The sequence below is a fragment of the Ambystoma mexicanum genome, chromosome 3p, assembly GCF_040938575.1.
Source record: "Ambystoma mexicanum isolate Mex_15411 chromosome 3p, UKY_AmexF1_1, whole genome shotgun sequence".
NCBI classification, from domain to species: domain Eukaryota; kingdom Metazoa; phylum Chordata; class Amphibia; order Caudata; family Ambystomatidae; genus Ambystoma; species Ambystoma mexicanum.
The window spans coordinates 30,648,549-30,663,470 of NC_090925.1; the positions used below are offsets into that span (position 1 = coordinate 30,648,549).

A 14,922-nucleotide genomic window follows, 5' to 3' on the forward strand; every position below is an offset into this window, starting at 1 on the left:
TGTGGTCCCCAGTGAGTGATGATCAAAGGTTATGTTTATGTTTATTGAATTTACATAGCGCTTTAAGCCAAAGCGCTTTACAATATAACAGGTACAATAGTAAGAGAAGCATTTTACAACATGAGTCAAGTCATTAGGACAACACGTAGACAATTTACAAGGGGGGCAGTGGGGGAAGCTGAAGGGGGGGAATAGATGGAAGAGGAAACCCACCCCTGATTATCGAGGTAATGCCTCTTGGCAAATGCCAAGAATCAATGTTTGTGGTATTTGTGTTCTATGCTGCTTTTGTGATGCCTTCTACATGTAAACGTTGTTCCAGATGGGCCTTCTGACCTCACAGATTTGAAATACAGTTCCATGAAATGTCTTACTCTTAGCTGAACAATGTTAAGGTAGGATTCCCATGGCATGCTTGCCCATTACATGCGTAGCCTTAATGTGTGGTGTGCAGAAGCATGACACATACACATCTGGGGCTGCTTCTTATTGATTGGGTGGAGTGAGTCCACACTTAAGGTGATAAGGAAACACCTCGAAGGTGGAACAGTTGTCGGTGCTGCCGGCCATTAGTACATCCCAGCCTTGTTAATAATGAACTATGGTGCACTATGGACTGGCAACATCGCATCTGATGACGTAATGAACAATGGAGTTCAAGTTGTGGTGTAAATTCTGATGACTGTGCAAAAAATGTAGTATGAATTTCTACTGGTTTGATCATTCTGCTTGATCAAGGCATTTCAGAATAGCCCTCATCATTCCAGCAAACAATGAGAAAACCATCCCAGGGCCTCATTACGAGTCTGGCAGTATTCCCGTGGGAATATCTCCAAACTCATCAATTGATCTACATTGGGCAATTGCAGTGTTTACCACATACCACGGTATCACTACATGGGTAATAGCGCATCTGTTAATGCTTTTGCGTCGAGGTAGTCAGCACCACATATGAGCGATTGATTATTACAATGATGTGGACTGATAAAACATGCAGTATTTGGCTCTGCTTCATGTCTTACTATTATTGCAAAACGTGTGATTAGACCCGTCTATTAAAGTGTAATTTGGCGACGGGGAGTTGTTAAGTTTGCACGGCAATGTAAACAGTCCACACCTGCCAATGTTTCATCATTTGCATGGCAAGGGGCCAAAGTGTCTGGAGCAAAAGGTGGCGTACACGTGTGTATCCCACCTTTTACCTTGTAGTATTGCACTCTGCCGTCCAAAGTTAGTAAACGCTGCCTAGCATGCTAGGCAGCGTTTACTTATAATTGTAAGTGCGGATTGCCATGCTTGCAAGCTCAGAATTACAATTAAATCCACCCGACATGCGTTTTACCAGGCAGAGAGAGGAAGAAGCAGACATGCATCATCTTACCAAGCAATGCGAGGAAGAAGCAGACGTGCAGCGTCTTACCAGTCGGAGGACGAAACAGACCTGCAGCGTCTTACCAGACAAAGAGAAGAAGAAACAGACCTGCAGCGTCTTACCAGACAAAGAGAAGAAGAAGCAGATGTGCAGCGGCTTACCAGTCATAGGACGAAACAGACCTGCAGTGTCTTACCAGAGAAAGAGAGGAAGAAGCAGACGTGCAGCATCTTACCAGGCAGAGAGAGGTAGAAGCCGACATGCAGCGTCTTACCAGGCAGAGAGAGGATAAAGCAGATGTGCAGCATCTTACCACGCAAACAGAAGAAGGAGACATGCAGTGTTTTACCAGGCAGAGAGAGGAAGAAGCAGACGTGCAGTGTCTTACCAGTCAGTGGACGAAACAGACCTGCAGCGTCTTACCAGACAAAGAGAAGAAGAAGCAGACATGCAGCGTTTTACCAGGCAGAGAGAGGAAGAAGCCGACGTGCAGCGTCTTACCAGGCAGAGAGAGGATGAAGCAGACGTGCAGCGTCTTACCAGGCAGAGAGAGGAAGAAACAGACATGCAGCATCTTACCAGGCAGAGAGAGGATGAAGCAGATGTGCAGCATCTTACCAAGCAAAGAGAGTAAGAAGCAGACATGCAGCGTCTTACCAGTCAAAGGATGAAACAGACCTGCAGCGTTTTATCAGACAAAGAGAGGAAGAAGCAGACGTGCAGCATCTTACCAGGCAGAGAGAGGAAGAAGCAGACATGCAGCACCTTACCAGGCAGAGAGAGGAAGAAGCAGACATGCATCATCTTACCAAGCAATGCGAGGAAGAAGCAGACGTGCAGCGTCTTACCAGGCAGAAAGAGGAAGAAGCAGACGTGCAGCGTCTTACCAGTCAGAGGACGAAACAGACCTGCAGTCTCTTACCAGACAAAGAGAAGAAGAAGCAGACGTGCAGCGTCTTACCAGTCAGAGGACGAAACAGACCTGCAGCGTCTTACCAGACAAAGAGAAGAAGAAGCAGACGTGCAGCGTCTTACCAGTCATAGGACGAAACAGACCTGCATTGTCTTACCAGACAAAGAGAGGAAGAAGAACACGTGCAGCAATTTACCAGTCAGAGGATGAAACAGACCTGCAGCATTTTACCAGACAAAGAGAGGAAGAAGCAGACGTGCAGCATCTTACCAGGCAGAGCGAGGAAGAAGCAGACATGCAGCGTCTTACCAGGCAGAGAGAGGTAGAAGCCGACATGCAGCGTCTTACCAGGCAGAGAGAGGATGAAGCAGATGTGCAGCATTTTACCACGCAAACAGAAGAAGAAGCAGACATGCAGTGTTTTACCAGGCAGAGAGAGGAAGAAGCAGATGTGCAGCGTCTTACCAGGCAGAGAGAGGAAGAAACAGACATGCAGCATCTTACCAGGCAGAGAGAGGATGAAGCAGATGTGCAGCATCTTACCAAGCAAAGAGAGTAAGAAGCAGACATGCAGCGTCTTACCAGGCAGAGAGAGGAAGAAGCACATGTGCAGCGTCTTACCAGTCAGAGGATGAAACAGACCTGCAGCGTTTTATCAGACAAAGAGAGGAAGAAGCAGACGTGCAGCATCTTACCAGGCAGAGAGAGGAAGAAGCAGACATGCAGCATCTTACCAGGCAGAGAGAGGATGAAGCCGACGTGCAGCATCTTACCAGGCAGAGAGAGGATGAAGCAGACGTGCAGCCTCTTACCAGTCAGAGGATGAAACAGACGTGCAGCGTTTTATCAGACAAAGAGAGGAAGAAGCAGACGTGCAGCATCTTACCAGACAAAGAGAGGAAGAAGCAGAAGTGCAGCATCTTATCAGACAAAGAGAGGAAGAAGCAGACGTGCAGCATCTTACCAGGCAGAGAGAGGAAGAAGCAGACATGCAGCATCTTACCAGGCAGAGAGAGGATGAAGCAGATGTGCAGCATCTTACCAACCAGAGAGAGGAAGAAGCAGATGTGCAGCATCTTACCAGGCAGAGAGATGACGGAGACATGTAGCAGACATGCAGCATCTTACCAGGCAGAGAGATGACGGAGACATGTAGCAGACATGCAGCATCTTACCAGGCAGAGAGAGGATGAAGCAGACATGCAGCGTCTTACCAGGCAGAGAGAGGATGAAGCAGCTGTGCAGCATCTTACCAACCAGAGAGAGGAAGAAGCATACATGCAGCATCTTACCAGGCAGAGAGAGGAAGAAGCAGACGTGCAGCATCTTACCAGGCAGAGAGATGACAGAGACATGTAGCAGACATGCAGCATCTTGTCAGGCAGTGAGATGACGGAGACATGTAGCAGACGTGCAGCATTTTACCAGGCAGAGAGAGGATGAAGCAGATGTGCAGCATCTTACCAGGCAGAGAGATGACGGAGACATGTAGCAGACATGCAGCATTTTACCAGGCAGAGAGAGGATGAAGCAGATATGCAGCATCTTACCAGGCAGAGAGATGACAGAGACATGTAGCAGACATGCAGCATTTTACCAGGCAGAGAGAGGATGAAGCAGACATGCAGCGTCTTACCAGGCAGAGAGAGGATGAAGCAGATGTGCAGCATCTTACCAGGCAGAGAGATGACGGAGACATGTAGCAGACATGCAGCATCTTGCCAGGCAGAGAGATGACGGAGACATGTAGCAGACATGCAGCATTTTACCAGGCAGAGAGAGGATGAAGCAGATGTGCAGCATCTTACCAGGCAGAGAGATGACAGAGACATGTAGCAGACATGCAGCATTTTACCAGGCAGAGAGACGATGAAGCAGACATGCAGCGTCTTACCAGGCAGAGAGAGGATGAAGCAGACGTGCAGCATCTTACCAGGCAGAGAGATGACAGAGACATGTAGCAGACATGCAGCATCTTGCCAGGCAGAGAGATGACGGAGACATGTAGCAAACATGCAGCATCTTACCAGGCAGAGAGAGGATGAAGCAGACATGCAGCATCTTACCAGGCAGAGAGAGGAAGAAGCAGACGTGCAGCATCTTACCAGGCAGAGAGATGACAGAGACATGTAGCAGACATGCAGCATCTTACCAGGCAGAGAGATGACGGAGAAATGTAGCAGACATGCAGCATCTTGCCAGGCAGAGAGATGACGGAGACATGTAGCAGACATGCAGCATCTTACCAGGCAGAGAGAGGATGAAGCAGACATGCAGCATCTTACCAGGCAGAGAGAGGATGAAGCAGATGTGCAGCATCTTACCAACCAGAGAGAGGAAGAAGCAGACATGCAGCGTCTTACCAGGCAGAGAGAGGATGAAGCAGCTGTGCAGCATCTTACCAACCAGAGAGAGGAAGAAGCGGACATGCAGCATCTTACCAGGCAGAGAGAGGAAGAAGCAGACGTGCAGCATCTTGCCAGGCAGAGAGATGGCGGAGACATGTAGCAGACATGCAGCATCTTACCAGGCAGAGAGAGGATGAAGCAGACGTGCAGCATCTTACCAGGCAGAGAGATGGCGGAGACATGTAGCAGACATGCAGCATCTTGGCAGGCAGAGAGATGACGGAGACATGTAGCAGACATGCAGCATCTTGCCAGGCAGAGAGATGACGGAGACATGTAGCAGACGTGCAGCATCTTACCAGGCACAGAGATGACGGAGACATGTAGCAGACATGCAGCATCTTACCCAGAAGAGAGAAGGAGAAACCGATGCCCGATGTCTTATCTGGAAGAGAGAAGGAGAGGAATTAGACAGTGTTTTACCTGCAGAAGAGAGAGAGAGCGAATCATATACACAACAAGCATTGGCCATGCCAATAGTTTTGGCGTTTACTGAGGTGATTTGCATTTTCTATTTATAGGTACCAGGGTGCACGGAAGGAGGAGGGTGCAATAAGTGGCGCAGGTGTGCAAGAGAATGAGAAGGCAGGAGAATATGCATCGGCTCCCATGCCTGATTGGTGCCTAAAGAATAGCCCTTATTTTTATGACCAGCCTCAATGGTCCTCAGTGGATGCTGTCTGAGCTTGTTCTGCCGGTGACGTGCATGTTGACTTGTTTCTCATTCTCTTTTCTCGTGCGCGGCATTATTTGGCAAAGTCATTGAGCTACGAACGGTGCAATTGTTATCGAAAGGCTTCCTGCGGTGAAGGCTCCAGAAATACCCCCTCTGTTCCTGTGGGCCGAAGAACGAAATGGGTCAAGCTAGTGACAGTTTGCACAGACACTTCCTGCTGTTGGTTCTGCCTCCCCCTTGCACTCAACCTCCACGTTGTCCAGAGCATAGCAACGACGGGGCCAGAAAAGGCGCAATGGTGTTGATACTAAATGGATTAATATGCAAGGTATAGGTCCAGCTATAGCGGAGCGTTACTGCGTTAGGCAGCTCGGTGAGTTAAAGCACATTTAATGCAGTCCACGTAGAACTGCTCACACGTCCAAACAAATTGAGTAACAGGCATCGGTGTGTATTAAAAGTTTTTAGAATGCTGTGAATTGACAACTGTGTAATCCAGCTCCATCAAATGGAAATGTGTCGGAATCAATTTGGTTAGCTCGGTGGGCACTGTTTTTCCAGTTGTATGAAACTGCTCCATTTGTGGTACGTGCTACATGAATATTCATTGCACAATATATAATTTAGGCAGACACCCATTACCCTTTAAGCATTAGCATTGCAATTCCGATGGTGGAAAAGAAGCTAGTGGGGGATGGGTGGCAGGGGTTGGACGGAGGGTACTCTCTCTCTCTCTCGCAACTTCTTGTCTGCCCTTCCATTCGGCAAGTGGCACCCCTCCCTTACTGTGCTACCCACAATTTAACATGAAAACGTAGTTGTAGGTTCATCGCGAGGGATTGCTTCTGCAGCAGGGGTCAGTGAGGTAGTCAAAGCTGATGCTACTGCAAATAGATTTATCTGTCGCATTGCGTGGGGACAAAGACTGCTGCCACTACCCTCTTATTCTCAAAACATTATTCAATGCCACCACACAAGTTGCGCCAGTTGAGATTGTTTTATTCATAAATATTGTCCGTTGCAACACGTGTTTCGTCCTTTGGCCTTCTTGAAAGCTGGACATGTACCAATTAGTGAGTAATATAGAATTATTTCTGATTTTTCATACTGCCTGTAATTGGTATCCCTACCAAAAATATCCCCACCAAAAATATTGCCGTACATATGGCCGTTTGTCTCGCCATTGGCGATATTTTGGGGCGGGGGGATCATTTGTGGGAACGGGGGTGTCCCCACACATTTTAAAATGTTGCAGGCGTTTCCCCCGCAGGGACCATGGGTCAATATCGCCGCAAAAATATGGCAATATTGTTGTATCACAATATTTTTGCGGGGATATTAACACATGGACCCCTGTAATTGTGTACATGTCCGGCTCTGAAGAAGGCCAAAGGCCGAAACACGTGTCACAACTTAACACTTAACATGATCATCCCTCTTTTGACACAAAACTATTAACCCTCTGTTCCCTGAACACCTAAGGCACGGAGCTGCAGCACTGCATCATGGTGTAGAGTGATTTTACTCCCAGAATCAGTCGTTGGACGCATTTCGAGGGCAGCAGCAGTGCTTAAAGTGGGCCGGGGCCTGCCGGGGCCGGGCCCCTGCAGTCTCCAAAAGTGGGACTGAGCCGGGGCCCTGCTGGGGCCCCCGTCCTACCGCAACATTGGCAGGATGCATTATCCCGTCGCGGCCGCAGCCGCGACGGGAGATGCGCCTGCAATGAAGTCAGGCAAGCTGACAGAAGTGGCAGCCAGCCACAGCGACGCTGTGACTGGCTGCCACTTCCGTCAGTCATAGTAACTGCCTCTGGTGACCCCTCGCGCGAGAGGTCACCAGAGGCAGTTACTGTCCCTTTGTTTCCCCAGGTCGTCGAGGCGTCTTTAACCCTCGGCGAACCTGGGGATTCCTTGACATTTTTCGAGGTTTATAAAAGATGGCTTTCAAAGTACACATTTCAGGCCATCTTTTATAAAGCTTTCCCGACTGACAATTTTGTCCGTAGTCAAAGCTTTATAAAAGATGGCTTGAATTGAGTACTTTCAAAGCCATCTTTTTTAAACCCGAAATCTTTCAAAAAGATTGCCTGAAAACTAGGCGAACCGTAGGCTATGCACACATATATATAAATGTTATATATTTGTTGTGTGCGTACCTTACTATGGTTTGTGTACTTTGCAAGCCATCTTTTATAAACGTAGAAATATGTTGCATATCTCTGTTTAGAAAATATAGCTTGCATAGTACACAAACCATAGTAAGGTACGCACACAAATATATAACATTTGTATATATTTGTGTATATACCCTACGATTTGCGTACTTTTTAGGCCACGCCCCTCCCACAAGCCACGCCCCCAAATGAGGCCCCCTCCCCTCGATTTCTTACCACACTTAAAGCCATGGGCAGCAGCCATTGGATTCTGGCCTGCCAGGTGTGAGCCTTGTTACTTTAAGAGAGGGCGTGGGCATTATGGCCACTGGACAGCATGCTCCTCCCTCGCCACTCCTGCTCTCTCAATGAAACGCTGCGTTTGAGGGCACGCATTTTTAGCCTTCCAAATCCCCACTGGGGCCAACCTTCATTGCTGCCTGTCTTCTCTGTCCTCCACCCCGCCACTTCTTCGAGCAGCAGGTATTGTTTGTGAAGGGTCGATACAGCAGAAAGACCCTTGATATCCCAGACAGTCGTCCTTTGCTCCCAAATAGGAGGGCTGGCCACCTCCTGACACAGGCACGTGCATCTAGCAGTGCAGTGACACGGCCCCCAGTTTATATGCAAACACTTCATATTCAGGACTCGATTTCGAATGTTCTCAAATGCAAATAAATAACAGTACAATATCGCTACACTAAAACCGGCCCCCTTTTGATCACAGTCTTCGTGGACAAAAATGCAGACATCTTAAACTTCCAATTGAAAATCACATAAAATAAAAGTGAAATATATTGATTTATGAATATCATTCGATTTGTTTGTTTTAAACAATCATGTGAAGTGCTGACTTTTAAATTATTACGTCTCAAATGTTTTCCTTTTGGCAATAAAAAAACAAAATGATTTGTTTCGCTCTGTGTATGGCGTCTTTGATAAAAAAAAGCCTGCATTTTCCAAACAAAGGGTGTAAATGCGCTAATGGAAAGAAAAAACAACTTACCCTGTGCCCCCACCCTCCCACCACCCCACCACCCCACGCCTTTTAGCCTCGTATCACGCACTCGGATCATCTGCGGTTATTGTTGTATATCAGGGGCCTGCAACCGTTGTCTCCCAGGACGTTTTGGACTACAACTCCCATCAGCTCCAGCAACATAACCCGTGCATCCGTCCATTTTTGGACTCAACACATAGGAATAGCTCATTCCTTTCTCCCCCCAGAAAAGTGCAGAATGAGTCTTGCTTTGTTTTTTGGTATAAAAGGCCGCAGATTTATTTTCCACAATATCATAAAACCACACTGCACACATTAGTGGAAAACGCACAGAAGATGCGGCGACTGCTCTGTGTCCAAATAACCTGCTTCCCCCTTTCCTTCCCCAAGAGTCCAGAATAGGCCCAACTCTCCCAACCTTTGTGTCCAAGCCTCCCTTCCCCTGAAGGTGCCCCTGGGCGGGGAGAGCGCCGTTTCCTTGGGGGAAGCTGAGCCCATGTTGTTACCCCCAGACGCCTCTGCATCTTAGGCTCCCAAGGGGCGCTGGTCTGAGAAGGGCGAAGACCCTTTCGGCTTTCTCCTGGCTCATCCGGAGTCTGTCTCTTGTGCTTGGCCGCCCAAACACTGCCACGCCACTGGTGGGTTACCACCCACCGTGGCTCCCCCTTTGCTCCTCTCCTTACATTTCCAGGATTTTTGTGCACAGATTCCAGTAAAACAGATCCATGCCCAATGGTGATAAGTGCACCCCATCCTTGAGAAAATATTCTGGAGATTTCAAGTTGATCAGCCCGTGCCTGATCTGCCCAAAGCCTCTGCCCCTGCAGAACTTCGTCATTGCACAATTTAGCTTCCGCCTGGACTTCTCCACTGCGGCGTGATTATCCGGGCCTCTCCATTCTGGCCTCGGGATTATCTCCGACCATACAATTTCTGTTTCAGCCAGTTGACCCGCTAGTTCCTGTAATGCAAACATAATTTCCCGCATCATGGCCCCCCTCCCTAAACTTGTCAAACCGTTACCCCCCAAGTTAATGACCAATATGTCTGGCCTTTGCTTGTTGTTCAACAATCTGCGCACCTGCCCCTGTAGTTGCGCCCATTTCATACCTGGCACCCCGTGCCACCCAATCCTGAACTCGCCCACCGTCAGCTTTTCCTGTTCCGCCGTCCAGCTTGCCCCCGCCCTAGACACAAATGAGTGTCCTATTACCCAGACTGATCTCCTCCTCCTTCGGGCTGTTGCTAGTGGGGAGAGAAGGAGGCATGCCAACCTTACAGTTTTTCCGGCCTGATATACCTCTTGAAACACCCAGATTTCTATATCCCAATCTGCTTGATTGCTACCTCCCCCATGCCCATGTCTGTGGCCGATGTGGCAGCCTCAATCCGGAATTAATGTGTCCCGAAGACTCCCCTTGTCTCTCCAATTCTTTCTAGTGCAAGCTCCATCACCCTCCTGAATTGAAAGCGGCTCAGTGCTGACCCGTCCTGATGGATGAGTAGTGGAGCCCCCTGTGATGCTGGAAATGCATCGGAGGGACAGGGCCTGCGTATCCTTGTCCTTTACTGCCTTTTTATCATGTGTTCTGTTGTGTTTTCTGCACAGGAGTTCAAGTGGGACTCCTGGCAGTGCAGCTCCCTTTTGGTTTGGTGAACAGACCCATGGGATACCCTTACGGCACCCATGGGTGGGGGTACAACCCTGTACCCCTAGTGTATGTTTCTGGGCACCTGTGGTTGGCCCACAGAGCAGGGTATGGGCTAGCAGCTCCATACTGAATTTGACAGGTGCTCTGAGTATCCTCAGTTGATTCCTGATGGAAAACAAGATGGCCCCTGTGGCCTCTTGCTTTCTATTGCCGGTTTCCTTGTTTTCCCAAAGTCCTGGGAATCCCTGACTCTGTCCCTTCCCCCTGGCTGGCTGTTGGGTGGAGGTTCCATATATGGTGTTGTTGTGAAGTCCAGTCCAGACTGGCTGCAGCCTTCCCAGTGACTGTTTGCTGTGGGTACACCCTGTGGTTGGGACCTGGGTGAATGCTTTGTGTGACCAATATGGACTTCTTGTTGTGGCTGTCTGGTTTCTGGTATGAGAGACAAAGACTGAGACAGCCCTGCCCAAAACTGGCCTGGATGCAGTGAGCCTCATTACGAACCAGGCGGAGGACCATGGTGCTATTAGCACCATGGTCCATGCCGGTGTCCGCCATGGCAGAATGGGGAATTACCACCCCATTCCAAGGTTGGCAGGGCGGTAATTCCCCATGCCGCCATGGCCCTTCCCCATTTTTGCCCCATAGGGCTCAATGGGAATGGGGAAGGCGCTAAGTACGGTGCCGCAAATTGCGGCACTGTACTTAGCACCAAGGTCCCTTTGCGGGTCCCTACTTTAATGGCTGGTAAAACCAGCCGTTAAGGTCGGATCCCGCAAAGGGACCTCGTAATTAGGCGCTAATAGGTTAACGGCACCGCAGCCTTTTATGGCGCTGTTAACCCATTAGCACCTGGGTCGTAATGAGGCCCAGTGTGTAGTGTTGAATGGCTGGGTACTAGTCCCAATCCACATTCCTTGTTTGAGTGTCTGAGGGGAGGAGGATGGCCTGAATGCACTGTGTGCCTGATTGGCTGACTGACTGCCTGAATGCCCTTCTGTATGATTGGTCGCTGAGTGTGACCCAGCAGTGTGGATGAGAGACAGGATAGTATATCTGGGGACCTCTCACCACTGGAAATTGTCCAGAAGCTGTGTCTACACTTGAAGAGTAACTGGAACTGCTGATCCTCGACGCCCGGCTGGAAGAAGACGACTTGCTGTTGCATTTGCTTGGACCTGATCTGAAAGCTGCCGAAATCGTTGAAGACTGATTCGAGAGAGGACCTGGTAAGGCGCCCTCTTCCAGTGCTCCGAGGGACCATCGAGCACCGCTAACCTTTGCCGAATCTCCCTAGAAGTCAGACCCTCGAAAGGCTGCCGACCCGAGACCGGACCGCCGAGGAGAACGAAGCAAAGCACCCGGACTTCGCTGCTGTCAACGTCTATTGCCGTCGACCAGAGTTCGCAGGTTTGTGTAACCGCTGGAGGCCCGTCGAAGTTGTGTTGCCCAGCCACAGGGACCACTTGACGCCGTGCCGCCGACGACTGGAGCTCCCTGCTCCTTTGCCTAAGAACATTTGAATTGAAGGACTCCCTTGTCTGCACCAATGACCGCTTTATTTTGCCGGAGAGAGTCAAGGCCGTCGACGCACCGAGGAGAATCCACCGGTGGGTTTCCCGCCACCTAAGACTCGACACCCTTGCTGGGCCACAGTTCTCCCGAAACTCTTTGCGGTCCTGAACAATCAATCGCCGAGGTGCCCGGCACACCTCACCTTCGCAGGACGTCGCTGACGAGCACCTCCGGGATCGACGTTGTGGTCTTGGCACCCTCGAACTTCTCGTCGACGCCAAGTTCACCATCTTCAACGCCTCTCGACGATCCGTGGCTCCTCCTTTAAAGGGAGTCACTCAAGAAGGCTCCTTCGACGCGTCTTCGAAGAACTCTACTCCACCAGGTACATTGGGGGGGTAAAACATTATAGGAGGAAATAAGACAATTGAGCAATATATGGACTGGGCTTGTGCTATATCTTTATTTTACAGGTTGCCCAGGTGGGGGATCTCCACACAGAACAGTGTCTAGTAGTGGAGGCCAGAAATCTGCCTATTGTTTCAACCATCTTGCTTTCCTTCCTATTTCTATTGCTGGTTTCCTTGTTATTGATCTGTGTGACATTTTAACCGTATAGTTGATGCACTTTAATGAGATTTGATAATATTGGTGGTACCACTTTAGAACTGCATATATTTGCCATTGTTGATTTCAGAGTACAAAGTGCGTTATTGTGATAGTGTACATACCTTTGAATATTAATTATATAAAGACTGTGTTTTCAGTAATACAGTGTGTGGACATTCCTTTGTGGGGGTTCGGGGACTACACTGTACTTAAGAACCAGCCTGCATCACTTCCTGAGAAGCTAGGCCTTGATTGCTCGTCCATTGCTACCACAATAGAGAATCTTGGCTGGGGTCCTCTGTGCCTCTCCTCTACTATATGGAGAGCAGAAGTACAGGCACCCCTCACCGGTATCTTTACACCCCCCACTGATGTAGGTCTTAACCTGAGGAAGCCTGACGCTGCCTTGACTGGTCATACTATGCTTCCTCAGATGGGTTGTAGGGAAACTGTGCACCCCTTGCCTTCTTGATCCGTCTTTGATATTTTTAACCATAATGTCACCTGTTCTTCTGAACAGTGCACATCCTGTAACTGTAGAAATCCCTTACCTTTTGCTCCCTTGTTCTCCGGTACCAGTTCACTCACCCTGAATGCCCCAAAGAATGCTAACGTAAAAGCTTCTTTGAACAATGCCACTTCGAATCCCCCGTGGCAGACTTCCCACAGGCATGCCACTACCCTCTGCAGTTTGACTATGTCGTCACTTTTTGGCATTCCTTGCTTGGCCCAACCTTTCATGGCCATAATAATGTAGTGTTCCTTTGTAGGGTCACTTTTCCCTTCCAGCTTAGAATAGTGGGCGATTGCTGCCAGGTGCCAATATGACCATGCTTCTGCTTCTGGAGTGCTTCTTGGATACCCTTGTCTGCTTCATGCTTTAGAGCTGTGTTTTGCCCGGAATACGACCATGCTTCTACTTCTGGAGTGCTTCTTGGATACCCTTGTCTGTTTCGTGCATTAGAGCTGCGTTTTGTCTAGAATACGACCATGCTTCTATTTCTGGAGTGCTTCTTGGATACCCTTGTCTGTTTCGTGCTTTGGAGCTGTGTTTTGCCTAGAATACGACCATGTTTCTGCTTCTGGAGTGCTTCTTGGATACCCTTGTCTGCTTCGTGCTTTAGACCTGTGCTTTGCCTGGAATACGATCATGCTTCTGCTTCTGGAGTGCTTCTTGGATACCGTTGTCTGCTTCGTGAATACGACCATGCTTCTGCTTTTGTCTAGTTTATGGATTTTTGCTGAACTTCCCTGGTTTACTGCTCTACTGGATTGTTTGTCTTTTATTCTTGGAATTGCACTCCCCTATTTCTATCCTCGTTCCGTCCGGGTCAGGTCCCTCCGTTTTCTTCTGTGGACATTTTCACCCATTGGCATCTGCGTCAAGTGGGCAACTCTGACCTATGGACTTGCAACTCCTGGCAGGAATTACTGATAAGTGTATTGGCCATTTTACCTTTGGAATCAGGTAGGGGGACTGCAAGGGGGAGGTGGAAGGTCTGGCCTACACTCAGGGTTTTCAATGACGTATTTGATCTGTGTTTCCTTGTTCTTTTCCTCACCTGTAGCTCCCGCTGGTTCCTGATGTCTTCCTGCCTTTTAGCCTGAGCCTGAGACCTATAATTTGCAGGTTGCATTCTCAGGAGAAGAGTCTCCCCAGATTGGGGACCACGGTGCTTTGCTTTTCCAGCAGGGACAGGGTTGCTGGCGGATGTCCTTAAATTCATGACATCAGGTCACTGTTGAAGAAAACCCCTACATTGCAGGTTATATGTGAGGGGGTGAGGACGTCAGAGGAAAGAGATGGGAGAGGGGATGGGGAAGTTGGCGTGGAAGGCAGGGAGAAAGGTGACTTCCATCTTAGAAGACTTGAGCATAAGGCAGTATAGAGGCAATCGGTGTCGGATGGCGGTTAGGCAGTTTGTTATATGATATGATATAAGTAATTTATAACACGCCCGTACACAAGTGTTTCTAGGCCTGACAAGATAATTAAGGGGAAGAAAGACAGAGGGAGGACAAGACAAACTATCTTACTAGGCCTTGTGCCATTCAGATCGTGCAGGTGCGAGAACGGGAAGTGCAAGGGGAAAGGGGGTGTAGAAGTGCGAGAACAAGAAGTGAAAGCAGAAGGGGAGGGGAGACGTGCCAGGGAAAAGGACAGGAACAGGGCAGCGATGCTCCAAGTAAGTGCAGCACTGGGGCAGCGTGCCCTAGGTAAGTGCAAGGAGGCAAGGGACTGTAGAGGTTATAGTTACTGCCCCTATGTGCGTGGATGCCTGGAGGCAGTGCAGGGGTGACTGATCAAGAGAGAGCCTGTACCCAGTGAGACTCTGAGGGTAGCCAAGCAACCAGCCAGTGCGGCAGACAGGTAGGTCAGCAGGGGGGAAGAGAGAGAAAGCAGAGGAGAAGAGGGACATTTTGAACTGCTTCCGGAATTTCAGGGTGTCCGTCTCAAGTTTGAGAGGGGACGGGAGGCCACTCCAGAGGAAGGCACCTGCAGAGGAGAGAGATCTACCACCCACTCTGCCTGGAGAAGTGTCTGACCCTTAGAAATTTGGGGGTAGCTGAGCGAAGGGATGAAGAAGGAAGGTACTTAGGAAGAGAGCGTTGGATTTAGTGTGG

The 14,922-nt window shown here is 49.2% G+C and overlaps 1 protein-coding gene across 1 annotated transcript in view; it reads left to right on the top strand.

The window, feature by feature from the left end:
• The window catches only part of LOC138580096 (transient receptor potential cation channel subfamily V member 6-like), a 353,625-nt gene that overhangs the window by 303,326 nt on the left and 35,377 nt on the right, over positions 1–14,922 (top strand). The gene's annotated exons all lie outside the window — the stretch shown is intronic.